The sequence below is a fragment of the Acomys minous genome (assembly GCF_964271855.1).
Source record: "Acomys minous genome assembly, chromosome: 10".
NCBI classification, from domain to species: Eukaryota; Metazoa; Chordata; class Mammalia; order Rodentia; family Muridae; genus Acomys; species Acomys minous.
Window position 1 is genome coordinate 27,041,022 of NC_140491.1, and position 13,975 is coordinate 27,054,996.

Consider the following 13,975-nt stretch of genomic DNA (forward strand, 5'->3'; position numbering starts at 1 on the left):
ATTTTGAAAAGAAGACATTACTAAGAGATTTTAGATACATGAGGCATTGTTCTCTTACCTACTTGAGGTCAGAGAAAGAAAAAATGAGCTTAAATTATACCCTGGAGGATTTAGTTGGGAACTGTTTCCTGAGTACAAGCATTGCTAAATCAGTGCCTATCTATACTACCAAGAGAATTACCTTCTCTTAAGTTTGCATTTTTCTCTGTAATGATTTAGGAAATAGTATTTCCTAAAGGGAGAACTAGATTTCTGCATTATGTAGTTTTACATACTGAGATGAGCACTTAATAATCCTAATCCCTAATTTAATATCATTATAAAACAGGTGTGAAGCCATTTCTGTGCAGAGTAAAAATAATACTGTCAGCTGTCTAGAAAAAAGTATTGCATGTCACAAAATGGTATGGCCTTTGGTAGAAATTGTAGTGTTTTGTCCTTAGTTGTAACTAAAAATTACACAACTGTTTCATAAGTAATTCTTTTGGAGTGAATTATGATTTGTAGTTCATTGGAATCTCCCTTCCAAATAATAGGTTTTGGTCTCTTTGGGTTCTATTTCTGTGTGCAGCTTTTCATTTTAGATGATAATTTTCTTGGTCAGTTGTCATGTTACCAGAGAATTCACTTATACTCTACATAGACTTTTGATGGAGGTTTCCCATCACCATATGGGAAGCTGTAGAGGAGAGAGGGGAATTGGGATTTGTTTTTGTTTCTTTCAGGATATAACCATTATCTGAGATAATGGCATAGTAGTGTGTAATTATATACAGTGTGCTATGTGCTTAGATTATCCTGTGACACATCCACCATTGGTTAATGTCAACAACAGAATACTAGACTAGATGAAGCACTGGTCTAGGCTGCTGGTGGTATGCCCATGTGTTAAAAATAAAACCTTATTTAAATTTTTGCAGAAAATTAATAGATTGTTATATTTGGGTTTACTATTATAAAAACTCACGCTTTTCATCTTTGACTTAGTAATAAGCCTTCTTTAATGTATTTATAACATATTATAAATGTATCTGTAATAAGTCATTGTAAAATGACTTATAGTCAGAAAGTCTGTTACATATGTGAAACAAATAAGTTACGGGTGAATGTTTCCTGGCTATTATTTACTGCATAATCTTTCATTGGCCCAATTTTATGTGATTATGTATTGAGGGATTATTCCACATTTAAGCCTATTAGGTCTTTACCTCTGAGTCTCTTGAATATTTTATAGTTTGTCTTTCTAAATAGGTGTTACATTAATTAATATAATAGTGTGTGTTTATTTTCTTTTTGTGAATACAATTTTATTAAATAGTAGCAAAATTCACAAAAGGCCACATATTGCCAAATCAAGAGAAACATAATGGATTCGGTGTGGAAACTGGATGGCTTCACTGTTGTTTACACATGACAACATTAGGATGAAATGTGGTTTTACTTTCTTTATTTTTCTTTATTTTTTCTATTATTGAAAATAGATTTTTCTTCATACAGTATATTCTGATTACTGTTTATCCTCTAACCCCTCCCAGTTCTTCCCCATCCAGATCCATACCCCTTCTTAGAAACCAAGCAGGCATCTAAGGAAGAATGGTGAACTAAAAAAAGACACACGCTTAGCACACACAGGAATTCCATAAAAGCACAAAATCAGAAACTATAACACACACACACAAAGGACTATAAGGTTATTGACTTCACTTTGTCTTGGCTATCCTCTGCTGGGCATGGGACCCTACCCCTAAGAGTTCTTTGTTTCCCCAGCGAGACTCCCTTAGAGAAAACTAATTTTTCATTTGCAAGAGGTTATCAACTGGAGCTAGCTTTTCAGTTAGGGTGTGGGCATGTGTTCATATCTCTGAGTTCTAGCAGACCATTCGGTGTAAATCCTTGCAGGTCCTGTCCATGCTGTCACAGTCATGTTCACATATTGGTTGTGCTGTTTAGAAGGTCTTGTTTTCTTGGTGTCTTCTTTCCTCTCTGGCCCTTACATTCTTTTTGCCTCCTCTTCTGCTGGCTTCACTAAGCCTGGAGGACAGGTATTTCTGGACACATCTTGTTTAGGGCTGGTGTTCCACAGTCTTTTACTCTCTGCACATTGTTTGGCTGTGAGTCTCAGCTTCTGTTAATCGCTGTTGGGTGTAACCTCTCAGATGACAACTCTGCTAAGCTCCTGTCTGCAGGCATAGTAGAGTATTGTTAATAGTGTCAGGGATTGGCTCCCTTCCATGGGGTGGGTCTTGGGTTGGGCCACACAGTGGTTGGACATTTCCTCAATCTCTGCTCTATCTGCGTTATCTTTATCCCCGTACATCTTGCAGGCAGGGTAAATTTTGGAACAAAGTTTCTGTGGGTGGGTTGATGTTCTCCCTCTACTAGGAGTATTAGAGGGTGTCCTTTCCAGTCTCCATGGCCTCTGCTACTAGGAGTCTCAGCTAGGGCCCCTTCATATGCTCCTAGAAGCCTGTCCTGACTTAGGTCTCTAGCTTGTCACTGAGATGCCCCTGGCCAATTTCTGTTTCCTCTGCAGGCGTTATGCCTTTCCGCTCCCATTCTTCCCGGGCTGATCTCCTCCCTCATTCCTCTCTACACTCCTTCTCCTACTTTGTTTCCTCTCTTTAACCACTACCTCTGTCTATTCCATTTCCCCTTCTGAGTGAGTTTTAAACATCCTCCCTTGGGTCCTCCTTGTACTTACCTTCTTTGGGCCTGTGCATTGTCGTATATTTATCCTGTACTATATGGCTAAAATCCACCCTAAATGAGAACACACCATGTGTATCTTTATGGGTCTGGGTTAGCTCACTCCGGATGATCATTTCTAGTTCCATCTATTTGCCTGAAAATTTCATAATTTCCTTGTTGTTAATAGCTGAGTAGTATTCCATTGTGTGAATGTATCACAGTTTCTTTACCCATTCTTTGGTTGAGAGAGATCTAGGTTGTTTCTGGCTATTATGAATAAGGCTGCTATGAACATAGTTGAGCAAATGTTCTTGTTGTATGGTGGGGCATCTTTCAGGTATATGCCCAGGAGTGGTCTATCTGGGTCCTGAAGTAGCATTATTCCCAATTTTCTGAGAAAACTCCAGATTGATTTTCAAAGTGATTGTACAAATTTGCACTCCCACCAACATTGGAGTAGTGTTCCCTTTTCTCCATATCCTCACCAGCATTTGCTATCACTTGAGTTTTTGATCTTAGCTATTCTGATAGGTGTAAGATGGAATTTCAGAGTAGTTTTGATTTGTATGACTAAGGACATTAAGCATTTCTTTCTTTCTTTCTTTTTTAAAGATTTATTTATTATGTATACAATGTTCTGCCTGCATGTACACCTGCAGACCAGAAGAGGGCACCAGATGTCATTATAGATGGTTGTGAGCCACCATGTGGTTGCTGGGAATTGAACTCAGGACCTCTGGAAGAGCAGCCAGTGCTCTTAACCACTGAGCCATCTCTCCAGCTCCCATTAAGCATTTCTTTAAGTGCTTCTCATATACCACAGTTTTTTATGCATTCATCCATTGATTGGTTATATAGGTTATTTCTAATTTCTGACTATTACGAGTAGATCAGCAATGAACATGGTTGAGAAAGTATCTCTATAGTAGAATGGAGCATCTCTAGGTGTATGCCCAAGGATAATATAGCTGGATCTTGAGGTAAACTCACTGTTGTGTTCTGTTTCTCACAACTTAAAGAGAAAATGTATTGTAAAGAAATACAGCCTGTGGAAATGTTAACAATAGTTTAGTCTTAGCTAAAGTTAGTTGTGAGCTTTTCATTAGTAGACTGATTTAGTTTTTATTAAAAATAAGAAGCTCTTAGAGATTTGGGCTGATGACAGAGGATGACTTTCTGATGTTTGGTTATGTGTTTATTAATTCTTTTGTGTTACTAATTACCTACTTGCTATTCTTTATGTGATATTCTTAGACTTACTCAAGTAAAGTAAGTTAAGGATTAGCCATATACAGAGAGAGACTTGCTTTAAGAAAATGGTCAGAATGATTGGTATACAGGACTTTATTTACTTCAATATATAATACTAAGTATATATAATAATTAAAACACTATGTCTTAGCCTATAGTGTATTCAAAAATCTGTCAGACATTAGCTAGTGACTTTTTTTGTACAACCTTAGATAGTATCTAAGAATAGTGTGACTTTACTTACAAATACAACTTCTACATTTACTAAACTGTGTGCCTTCACACATTTAAGTCTTAATTCTTTACATCTAGAAATGAGAGTAGTAGTTTCTGATAAGTTTAACGACTAAATGAAATACTGTATGAAAAACAGTGAATGTTTTATGTATATTTTAATGTTAATCATAATAGTTTTTTCAAAGGATGAAGTAAGCATAGGTTCTATCTGAATGATGACAAATTAAGTCCATTAGATTCAAAATACATACTATGAAACTGACAGGAGGAGAATGTTTTTTAGGAAATCTTTTGCCACTATTTTATTCTTTTTCCCTTCCTTTTAATGATTTTTTAAAAATTTTAAACTATGTGCTGGGAGGAGTGCTATTTAGTAAACAAACTTTAAAATGATAGCTATGTCATATTAGCTCACCATTGTTAATCTTCTCAAAGATTGAGCCAGAGGTACTGCTAAAGAAGTGGTTGGTGATTCTGTTAAGATCTTTGGCCATGTTACATCTGGCAACAATTATATGCATAAAAGACAGGGAGCTAAATCCATCTGGTTTAATCCCTGTTTTTCTGCCTTTGAAAGTCTTGCTTTTCCAGCTTTGGGGAACTCTTACTTGAAGAGGCCATGTTGCAGAGCTTAGAAGTATTTGATTTATTATGTTCACTTATAGCACCTTGGTGGGTCTGGCCGTACAGATAGCCTCCTGACTGGTGTTCCTGCTCCTTGCTGTGCTCAGTTAGTTGCCATAGGAAAGATCATAAGTTGTTCCTACTTAAAATTGTTAATCCTTTCTCACCATTCGAAGAGTGAAATCATGTCTCCTCCAAGATTACGCGGTCTAGGTGATTTGACTCTTACCTCCCTTGCAGATTTCATAATCAATATATTTCCTATGCTCAAGGCTCATTTTACCTCCTTTCCCTGCTTTTGTTCTCATAAGCCATTCCAAGTTCATTTGCACCTTAAGAGTTTCTTCTGCATGACATGCTTTCTCTCTGGTCTTTGCTTTTTGTTAGCTCTATTTTGTCACGCTAATTTCATTCTAAAAGTCATCTTGAAGTCACTACCTTTGACAAGTTAATCTCAAGGAATTACCTAGGCCTTTGTGTTGTCATTATGTTCAGTTATTTTTTGTATATTTATTGTCATGTGGCATTGTTTGTTGTGTATTTTCTACACTAAAACTAAACTTCATGAAAATTAAGACTATCATCACTTGCATAATGGGTAAAAAGCCTATTCATGAAGACGATTAAAGATACAAGTGTTGTGGCCTAGGATATGTTAGTTAGGGAAAATGATTTTCATTCTTTCTTTAAAAAATTGTTTGTGAACTTCATAAATGTATACAACATGAAAATGGGTTATCTCAATATAGATGGCCTAAAGGCTAGTTGGTGGACTGGCTTCCACCTTACAGAATATTGACAGTGGAGGTTTGGTAGAAATCAGATCAAAGTTGTATTGTTGGGCCATGTTTGAAACAAAATATAGATTTCATGCCATTTGTTAGATTACATAAATATAGAAACTTCAGAAAGTTTGCTGTTTTCTAACTTGAAATTTTCATGTTAGAAACTTGTATTTTGGCTTTATTTCTATGATTTTAATTTTATCTGTATTGAAATATACTTTTAATTTCTCTTTAGTGCTTTAGATAAGACTATAACAAATAAAATGAAAATGTGGGAATGTTAACTTTTTAAAAATTGATTTAAAACTTAGTCCACATGTTATAATTACATAGCTTCTTTGTCATTTTCTCTCGTTAACTGTTATGTTTCTTACTATCTGATCCATCAGCTAGCGTCTTCCCCAGCCAGCTCACATTTTGAGGTGGACAGATTGTAAATAGAGTTAACAGGGGTTGCATGGGAGCTGCCCTGTCTCTGATTTATGACTTCTTGGTTAGTGGTGGTAGGGTGGTTATCAGGAACACGGATTGGGGGCAGGAATTACCATGCACCAGCATAGAGTGGATGGATGAATGATTTCTGCTCTTAAAGATATTAACCAGATCCTTTCCCAAATAAAGACTAATAACTCAGATTTTTAAACAATCTTCATGACAGATGAGGGCATAGAGAAGAGTGCATCAGGGCTATTTAACAATGTTGAGTGTATATTCTCCCTAACAGTGATTGATTGTTCCTGGAGTACTATCTGCCCAGGAAGTGCTGTTTCACATTGGGAAGTTGAAAGGTTACATTTTAACATACCCTATAAGTTGTGTTCTCTGTACTCAGTGGACATGGATTAGAAAAATAAGAACATTTGAAGTTGAAAATTGTGTTGATGTTCTCAATAAAATTATCACAAGGCTTTTAAAAGCCCCCCCCCCCCTTTTTAAGAGTGTAAGAAATGACTGGGTAGAATTTACAGAAACATGTTTACTTATATAATTCCTTTGAGACACTGAAAATTATTTTATTTGGACAGTAAATAGGTGAGACTACGAAATAGTTAACACTGGAGTTTCACCCTGAAGAGTTCATATCAACTCCTATAAAATATTTCAGCTACAATATTATAGCAAAGACATTTATTTAAGAGAACTGTAATTTATAAAACATGAACAACTCTTTTGAAGATTTGAGAAGTTTATTCTGCTTATAGTTCTAAACTGAAGCCTCTGCTCCTTTCCTCATTTAATACTCCCTGTCTTCTTGCTCTTCTTCCTTCTCTTCTGCCTCCTCCTCCTTTTGATATTACAGTTCCAGAGCCCCAGACCTAGCTGTCGTTTTAGGTGGGCCTGATGCGTTTGTTCCCATTGCTTTTTCTTCTATCAACATATACATTTTAAAGCAGAGTTGCAATTATTTGCTTAATAGAAGCTCTTGGAGAAAGATCTTGAGTAGAGATGAGAAGCAGCCTAACATTACATACATGCACACCTCAGGGACTGTTGCCCTCATTTCAGGTTTACTTGAATAATTCTGTTCCCAAATCTAGTATGTAATGCCTTAAAATTGGTGCAGGAATGAGAGCTTTTGGGGGTGAAAATATCAAATGACAACTGTTTTGTAGCCATAATCAGAACATGGTTTTTACCTGATGCCTGCTTCAGTGATCACATTTTATTATTTTGTACTGAATTTTAGATAATGTGCCTCAAAAAATTTTGACAGTGTAGCAAATTACCTAGCTGAAGAAGTAATGTGTCTTTAGTTTTGTTTGCTTTGTTTTTAGGAGTTCTGTAATCATTTGAAAATGTAGTTTACCTTTATGCGTTTTCATAGAATCCCCAAGAGCCCTTTGGATTCCCTAGGGCTGGAATTACAGGCAGTTGTGAGCTGCCCAATGTGAGTATTGGGAACTGAACTAGGGTCTCTGGAAGAGCAGCAAGTGCTCTTAACTGCAGCCATCTCCTATTCCTTTTGTTTGTTTTGTTTCTTTTGTGGTCTACCACTGACTTTTTTTGTTTTTGTTTTTCAAGACAGGGTCTCTCTGTGTAGCCTTGGCTGTCCTGGACTCGCTTTGTAGACCAGGCTGGCCTCGAACTCACAGCTATCCGCCTGCCTCTGCCTCCCGAGTGCTGGGATTAAAGGCGTGCGCCACCACGCCCGCTGACTTTCAATTTTAGAAGAAATTATTATATATTAGATTAGTATGCTGTGTTCAGTTGATATCTCCGAGGTCCTTGCTCTATTCTGAAGGAAAACAGAGGAGGAGTGGATCTGAGGGCAGAGGGGAGGTGGGGAGAGGGGGGACTGGAAGAAGTGGAGGGAGCAGAAACCATAGTTGGGATGTAGTGTATGAAAGAAGAATAAAAAATATTAAAAGCGGCTGTAAGGCACTTTTCTTTGTGAAAGGTGATTTGAAGATTTTACTTATAAAAATTAGGCTCCCTTAATAGTTTATTATAGTTTATATTTGTAGTAAATGTAGAACAAGTCTAATTTAAAGAAACTGAGGACCAAAATTTTTCTTTTTAAGTTAGTGCTGTGATTTTTACCTTGCTGTATAATCTTGGGAAATCTTGTATTTGACTTATAGAATACCTTATTCTGCTTGTCCTTCCTTCACTGACCATTTTTCAATTCTTTGCTGTTATCTCTTCATTTTCCCAAATTCTTAAAACACCTAGCAACTCATAATCATCTGTAAGTGCAGTTCTGGCACTCTGACAGCATCCTCTGAACACCATGGACACCAGGAATGTACTTGGTGTACATACGCACATGCAGGCAAGACCTTCATATATATCAGTGACCCTAAAAGAATTAAAAGAGGGAAGAGATCAAAGCATCATTGATACGATGCCTCAAATCATGTGTAGCTGTCAGATTGTGTAATTTAACATGCTTATTGTCCTGAAGGTTTAGGAAACTTTCATTCTAACTAGGTGTTGTAGGCAAGCGAGCACCTTTTTGCAGAGATGATTTTTTTCCTTCTATTTTCTTTTTTTCTTTTTCCACCCGTCTCTCTGCCACCTGTCTCTGCCCCCTATCCTGTCCCCACTCACCCCAAGTCAGTAATTAAATCTGTTCTGTTTCCCCCTCCCAAGGAGATTCATGTAGTTCCATAGGTGCCATCTCTTTACTTAACCTCTCTGGGTCTACAGATTGTAGCTTGATTATCTTTAACTTAATTATCATTTACTTTTATGCACTTAAAAGCAAATGCATATCACCTTTATCTTACTTTCTGGGTCTGGTTTACCTCACTCATGGTGTTTTTTTTTTCCTAGTTCCATCCATTTGCCTGCAAATTTCATGATGCCATTAAAAAAGGAGCCGAGTAATATTCCATTATTTAAATTTACTTTATTTTCTTTATCCAGTCTTCTGCTGAGGAGCATCTAGGTTTCCAATTTCTGGCTAGTATGAATAAAGCAACAATCTACATGGTTGAGTATGTGTTCTTGTGGTAGGATAGAGCATCCTTTGGGTACATGCCCAAGAGTGTTATAGCTGGATATTGAGCTAGATCCACTCCCAACTTTCTGGGGAATCGTTATATTGATTTCAGTATTAGATGTACAAGTTTGCAAGAATGTTCCCCTTGCTCTACCTGCTTACCAGAATGAGCTGTTACTTCTGTTTATAATCTTAGCCATTTTAACAGGTGTAATATGGACACTGAAAGCAGTTTTGCTTTACGTTTCTCTAATGGGTAAGGATGCTGAACATTTCTCTAAGAGTTTCTCAGCTGACTGGGCGTGGTGGTGCACACCTGTAATCCCAGCACTTGGGAAGCAGAGGCAGGTGGATCTCTGTGAGTTCGAGGCCAGCCTGGTCTACAAAGTGAGTCCAGGACAGCCAAGGGTACACAGAGAAACCCTGTCTCGAAAAAAAAAAAAAAAAGAAACCAAAACAACAACAATAACAACAACAGAGTTTCTCAGCCATCTGAATTTCCTCTATTAAGAATTTTCTGTTAAATCTGTACTTCATTTTTAAATTGGAATACACACACACACACACACACACACACACACACACACACACACACACACAAATATCTAGTTTCTTGAGTTCTTTACATATTTTGGATATTAGTCCTCTATCAGATATGGAGATGATTAAAATCTTTTCTCATTCTCTAGATTGTTATTTTGTTTGAATAACAGTGTCCTTTGTCTTACAGAAGCACTATTGATGTTGTGTTCAGAAAGTCATCTCCTGTATCAGTACATTCAAGCTAGTCCCCACTTTGTCTTCTATCAGTTTTGTGTGTGTTTAGTTTTATGTTGAGTTGAGTTTTGTGCAGGGTGATAAGTATGGGTCTGTTTGCATTCTTCTCTATACAGACACCAGCTTGACCATGAAGATGCCCTTTTTTCCATTGTATATTTCTGGCTTCTTTATCAAAAATTATGTATTCATATATGTGTGCATTTATGTCTGATTTTCAGTTTGATTCCATTGATCAACATATCTATTTTTATGCCAATACCATGATGAGACCCTCAGCAGATCCTTTATTGTTCAGAGTTGTTTTAGCTAATGGGGCCTTTTGTTTTTCCATACAAAGTTCAGAAATGTCCTGTGAAGGTCTGTAAAGAACTGTACTACAAGTTTGATGGGAATTGCATTGAATTTGTAGATTGTTTTTAATAGGCTGGCCATTTTTACTATGTTAATCCCACTAATCAATGAGCTTGGGAGATCTTTTCATCTTCTGATACCTTCTTCAATTTCTTTCTTCAAAGACTTGAAGTATTTTCTGATACAAGTCTTTACTTGCTTGGTTAGAGTAACCCTTGGAAATTTTGTGTTATTTGAAGCTACTGTGAAAGGTGTTTTTTTCTATGAATTCTCTCTCAGTCCATTTATTATTTATTATAGGAGGGCTACTGAATTTTTTGAGTTAATTTTGTATCCAGGTACTTTGCTGGAAGTGTTTATCATATGTAGAAGTTCTCTGGTGGAATTTTTAGGGTTATTTATTTATATTATCATAATCATCTGCGAATAGTGATACTTTAACTTCTTTTCCAATTTATATCCCCTTGATCTCCTTCAGTTGTCTTACTGCTCTAGCTAAGACTTCAAGGCCTGTATTGAATAGGTACGAAGAAAGTGGACAACCTTGCTTTGTTCCTGATTTTAGTGGAACTGCTCACCTGTTTTTCTGGCAGGAGAGTCCTATGGGTTAGCAGGGCGTGCCGGTTGGAATTGGGGTCTGGGATCAAGGGACTGAGTAGGGGAAAAGAGGTCAGGAGGAGATGGACTGTGGAGTCCACAGGAAGGCTGCAGCTGGTGCTCAGTCGCAGAGCTGGGGATGACACTGGGACATCAGTTGTGGAGGAGCAGAGAGAGGAAAGAAGCCTTATGGGCAGTGTACCTGGTTTTCTGGCAAGCATGGAGCTGGTTCTCTCTGTTTTCTTCTATTGTGATACTAGAGATTGAATTCAGGGCCTCAGTTGTGTTAGGCAAGTACTGTAACACCGTGCTGGATATTCAGTTCTACAGAGAATTTTGGCTAGCTCTGTCATTCACTTGTTAAATTTAAAAAAGTCCAAATGTTTGTTTATATAAAAATGTACTTAATGATAATAAATAACAACAATAATAATACCAATGGTAAAAATAGTGAGTTTGGCAAGGATTTGCTGAATTTTTAGAGTTGGCCCCGCATTCCTTGTAAATGTGGCCAAATTCACTGTCTTTGGGGAAATTGTAAAAATTACGCTATTTATATTTGATATATGTGTGTGTGTATATATATATGGACTTATTTATTTATTTATATATATGAGTGCTTCTGTATACCAGAAGAGGGCATTACATTATAGATGGTTGTGAGCCACCATGTGGTTGCTGGTAATTGGACTCAGGACCTCTGGAAGGGCAGACAGTGCTCTTAACTGCTAAGCCATCTCTCCAGCCCTTACATTTGTATTTTATACATTTTACTTAAAATTGTTTCTGAAGTTAGAATTGAAATTATTTTGTTTCATTTTGTAAAAATTTTAATGTCTAGTCTTACAGTGTAAATATAGCAACTCAGAAGGTGTTTCTTTTTTAATTAAATTCTCCATTTAGTAAATGTTCAAGTATATTTGTCAATTTTAATTTATTTCTATTTTATATGCATTGTTGTTTTACCTTCATGTATGTCTGTTGAAGATGTTAGGTCTTTGGAATTGGAGTTATAGACAGTTGTGAGTCACCTTGTGGGTGCTGGGATTTGAACGTAGGCCCTCTGGTAGAGCCCTCTTAACTGCTGAGCCAACTTTCCATCCCTGAGTACATTAATTATTGATTTAGGTATTGGGGATACAGAAGTGAACCCCTGACAAACTCCTCTCTTCATCTAGCTGTGTTCCTATAAGGGAAGGCAGGCTTATTAAGGAAGATATTAAAATATAAGCCAAATGATGATTAATATTATGGTGGTAGATAAAATAGTAAAGAAGAGAAAGAAAATTTGGACAACCTTATTAAGATCTCAAATATAGTAGAGGCAGCCTGTAAAATGACATTTGAGCATAGCAGGAGACATTTGATGCCTGGAGATGAGTTCAGGTACAGGAGGACAACCTGAACAGAGGTTTCGGGGTGCAATAGTTCTTTCTGGGAACCACAAAGTGATGGGTGTGAATTATCACATTGGTAGATATGTTTATATTGCTGTATGTAGTACTTGTGTATAAGTATGTAGTTATAAATAGGGCATAGTGGCTTAGGAATAGGGTAGGAAATGAACAGGAAATACTAAGAAAGACGAATTCGGGAAGAGAATAGCTTCTGCCTTGAATGAGATGGATAGCCAATGAAGGCTTTGAGCAAAATGAGTTAGCTTGTATTTGGAAACAGTTACTGAAAATTTAAGACTATTTAATATTGGTTAAGAGTAGAAGCAGGAAGACGAGGCTTCTTCTATAACAGTGGTACTTGTAATAGCAGCAGAAATAGTGAGATGCACTTGACTTCTGGGTGTTTTGATCTCTTAAATCTGTTTCTAGATTTTGAGTGTTTTGCCTGAATGTATATATGTTCACCAGGTGTGTGCTTGGTGTCAGTGAAGGTTAGAAGAAGGTATCAGATCCCATAAAATTGGAATTGTAGATGGTTATGAGCTATTGTGTGCTCAGTGCTGGGAACTGAAACCTTGTCCTCCGCAAGAGCAAAAAGTGCTCCTCACCATTGTGCCATTTCTTCTATGTAGATTAAAAGGCAAGACATTTAGGCCTTCTCAGATTGGTTGAGGAGGAAAGGAGAAAGTGAGCTAATGGGAAAAAAATGTAAACTTACAGCTCTGGAAAGGTACCTTAACCAAGAGGAGGAAGATAATGGGAAGAATACGATTTGGGTAAAGGTTAAAGGTTTGGATCTGGGGAAGCTCACTCTGAAGTTCTTATTTTAAGGGCCAATGTAGTGATATTTAGCAGGCAAGTCTGAAAGACAGGAAAAGTTGTATTGTAGAAGTGAAAACCATAGTCAACAGGATGTGAAGGATACAGCTAGGAGACTAGATAAAATTTACCAGTTTGAAAAAAGAAAGGGTCCAAAGATAAAATTTTGGGTGACACCATGTTTTAAGAATTTGGGAAAATGAAGAGATATCAGCAAAAAAAATTTGGACTATGACCAATGAAGGAGGGAATTAGAGTGTAGTGTTTTGGATACCAAATGTCAAGGTGTTTTAAGAGAGCAATAAGTAGAAAAGGATCAGGATGTGTTAATTAGCATGATTTCTGAATTTTCAAGTATACATATGTTAACCATGATGTTATATATTATAAATATGTACAAATTTTGCAAATCGTACCTTAATGAATCTAGAGGAAAACCAGTTACATTTGATGGGCTTGAGTCTAGGATGGTGGTTTGAATGAGAGACGTTCCCCATAGGCTTAGGCATCTGATGCTGGGTCCTCAGCTGGTAACACAGGAGGAAGTTTGTCACTAGTGGTGGACTGTGAGAGTCTGTAGTGTTGTCCTGCTTGTAGTTCGCGTCTCTGCTTCATGCTTACAGTTGAGGAAATGAAGCTGAGGGCTTCGTAGCTCTTGCTCCAGGAGCTATGCCTGCCTACTGCCATGCCTCCCACTATGATGTACCGTACCTCTCTGGAACCGCCAGTCCAGTAGAACACTTCTCTCTAGAAGTGGCCATGCTTTGTGTTGTCATACCAGCAGAAAAGTAGCTAATAGCTTATTCGTACCAGGTAAAATTATTTACAAATTACTTTATGTTACACATGCAGTTTTTAAAATCCCGTCAAACTCTTAATCTTAAGGAATATAATAAGTTTTGTTATAGATTCAACTTTAGATCAGGTATGATGACACACGCCTTTAATCCTGATACTTAAGAGGCAGAGGCAGGCACTTCTCTGTGAGTTTGAATATATTA

At 37.1% G+C, this 13,975-nt stretch overlaps 1 protein-coding gene across 5 annotated transcripts in view; it reads left to right on the forward strand.

Moving 5' to 3' along the window:
- RAB28 (RAB28, member RAS oncogene family) overlaps window positions 1-13,975 on the forward strand; it is an 83,155-nt gene that overhangs the window by 24,981 nt on the left and 44,199 nt on the right. The gene's annotated exons all lie outside the window — the stretch shown is intronic.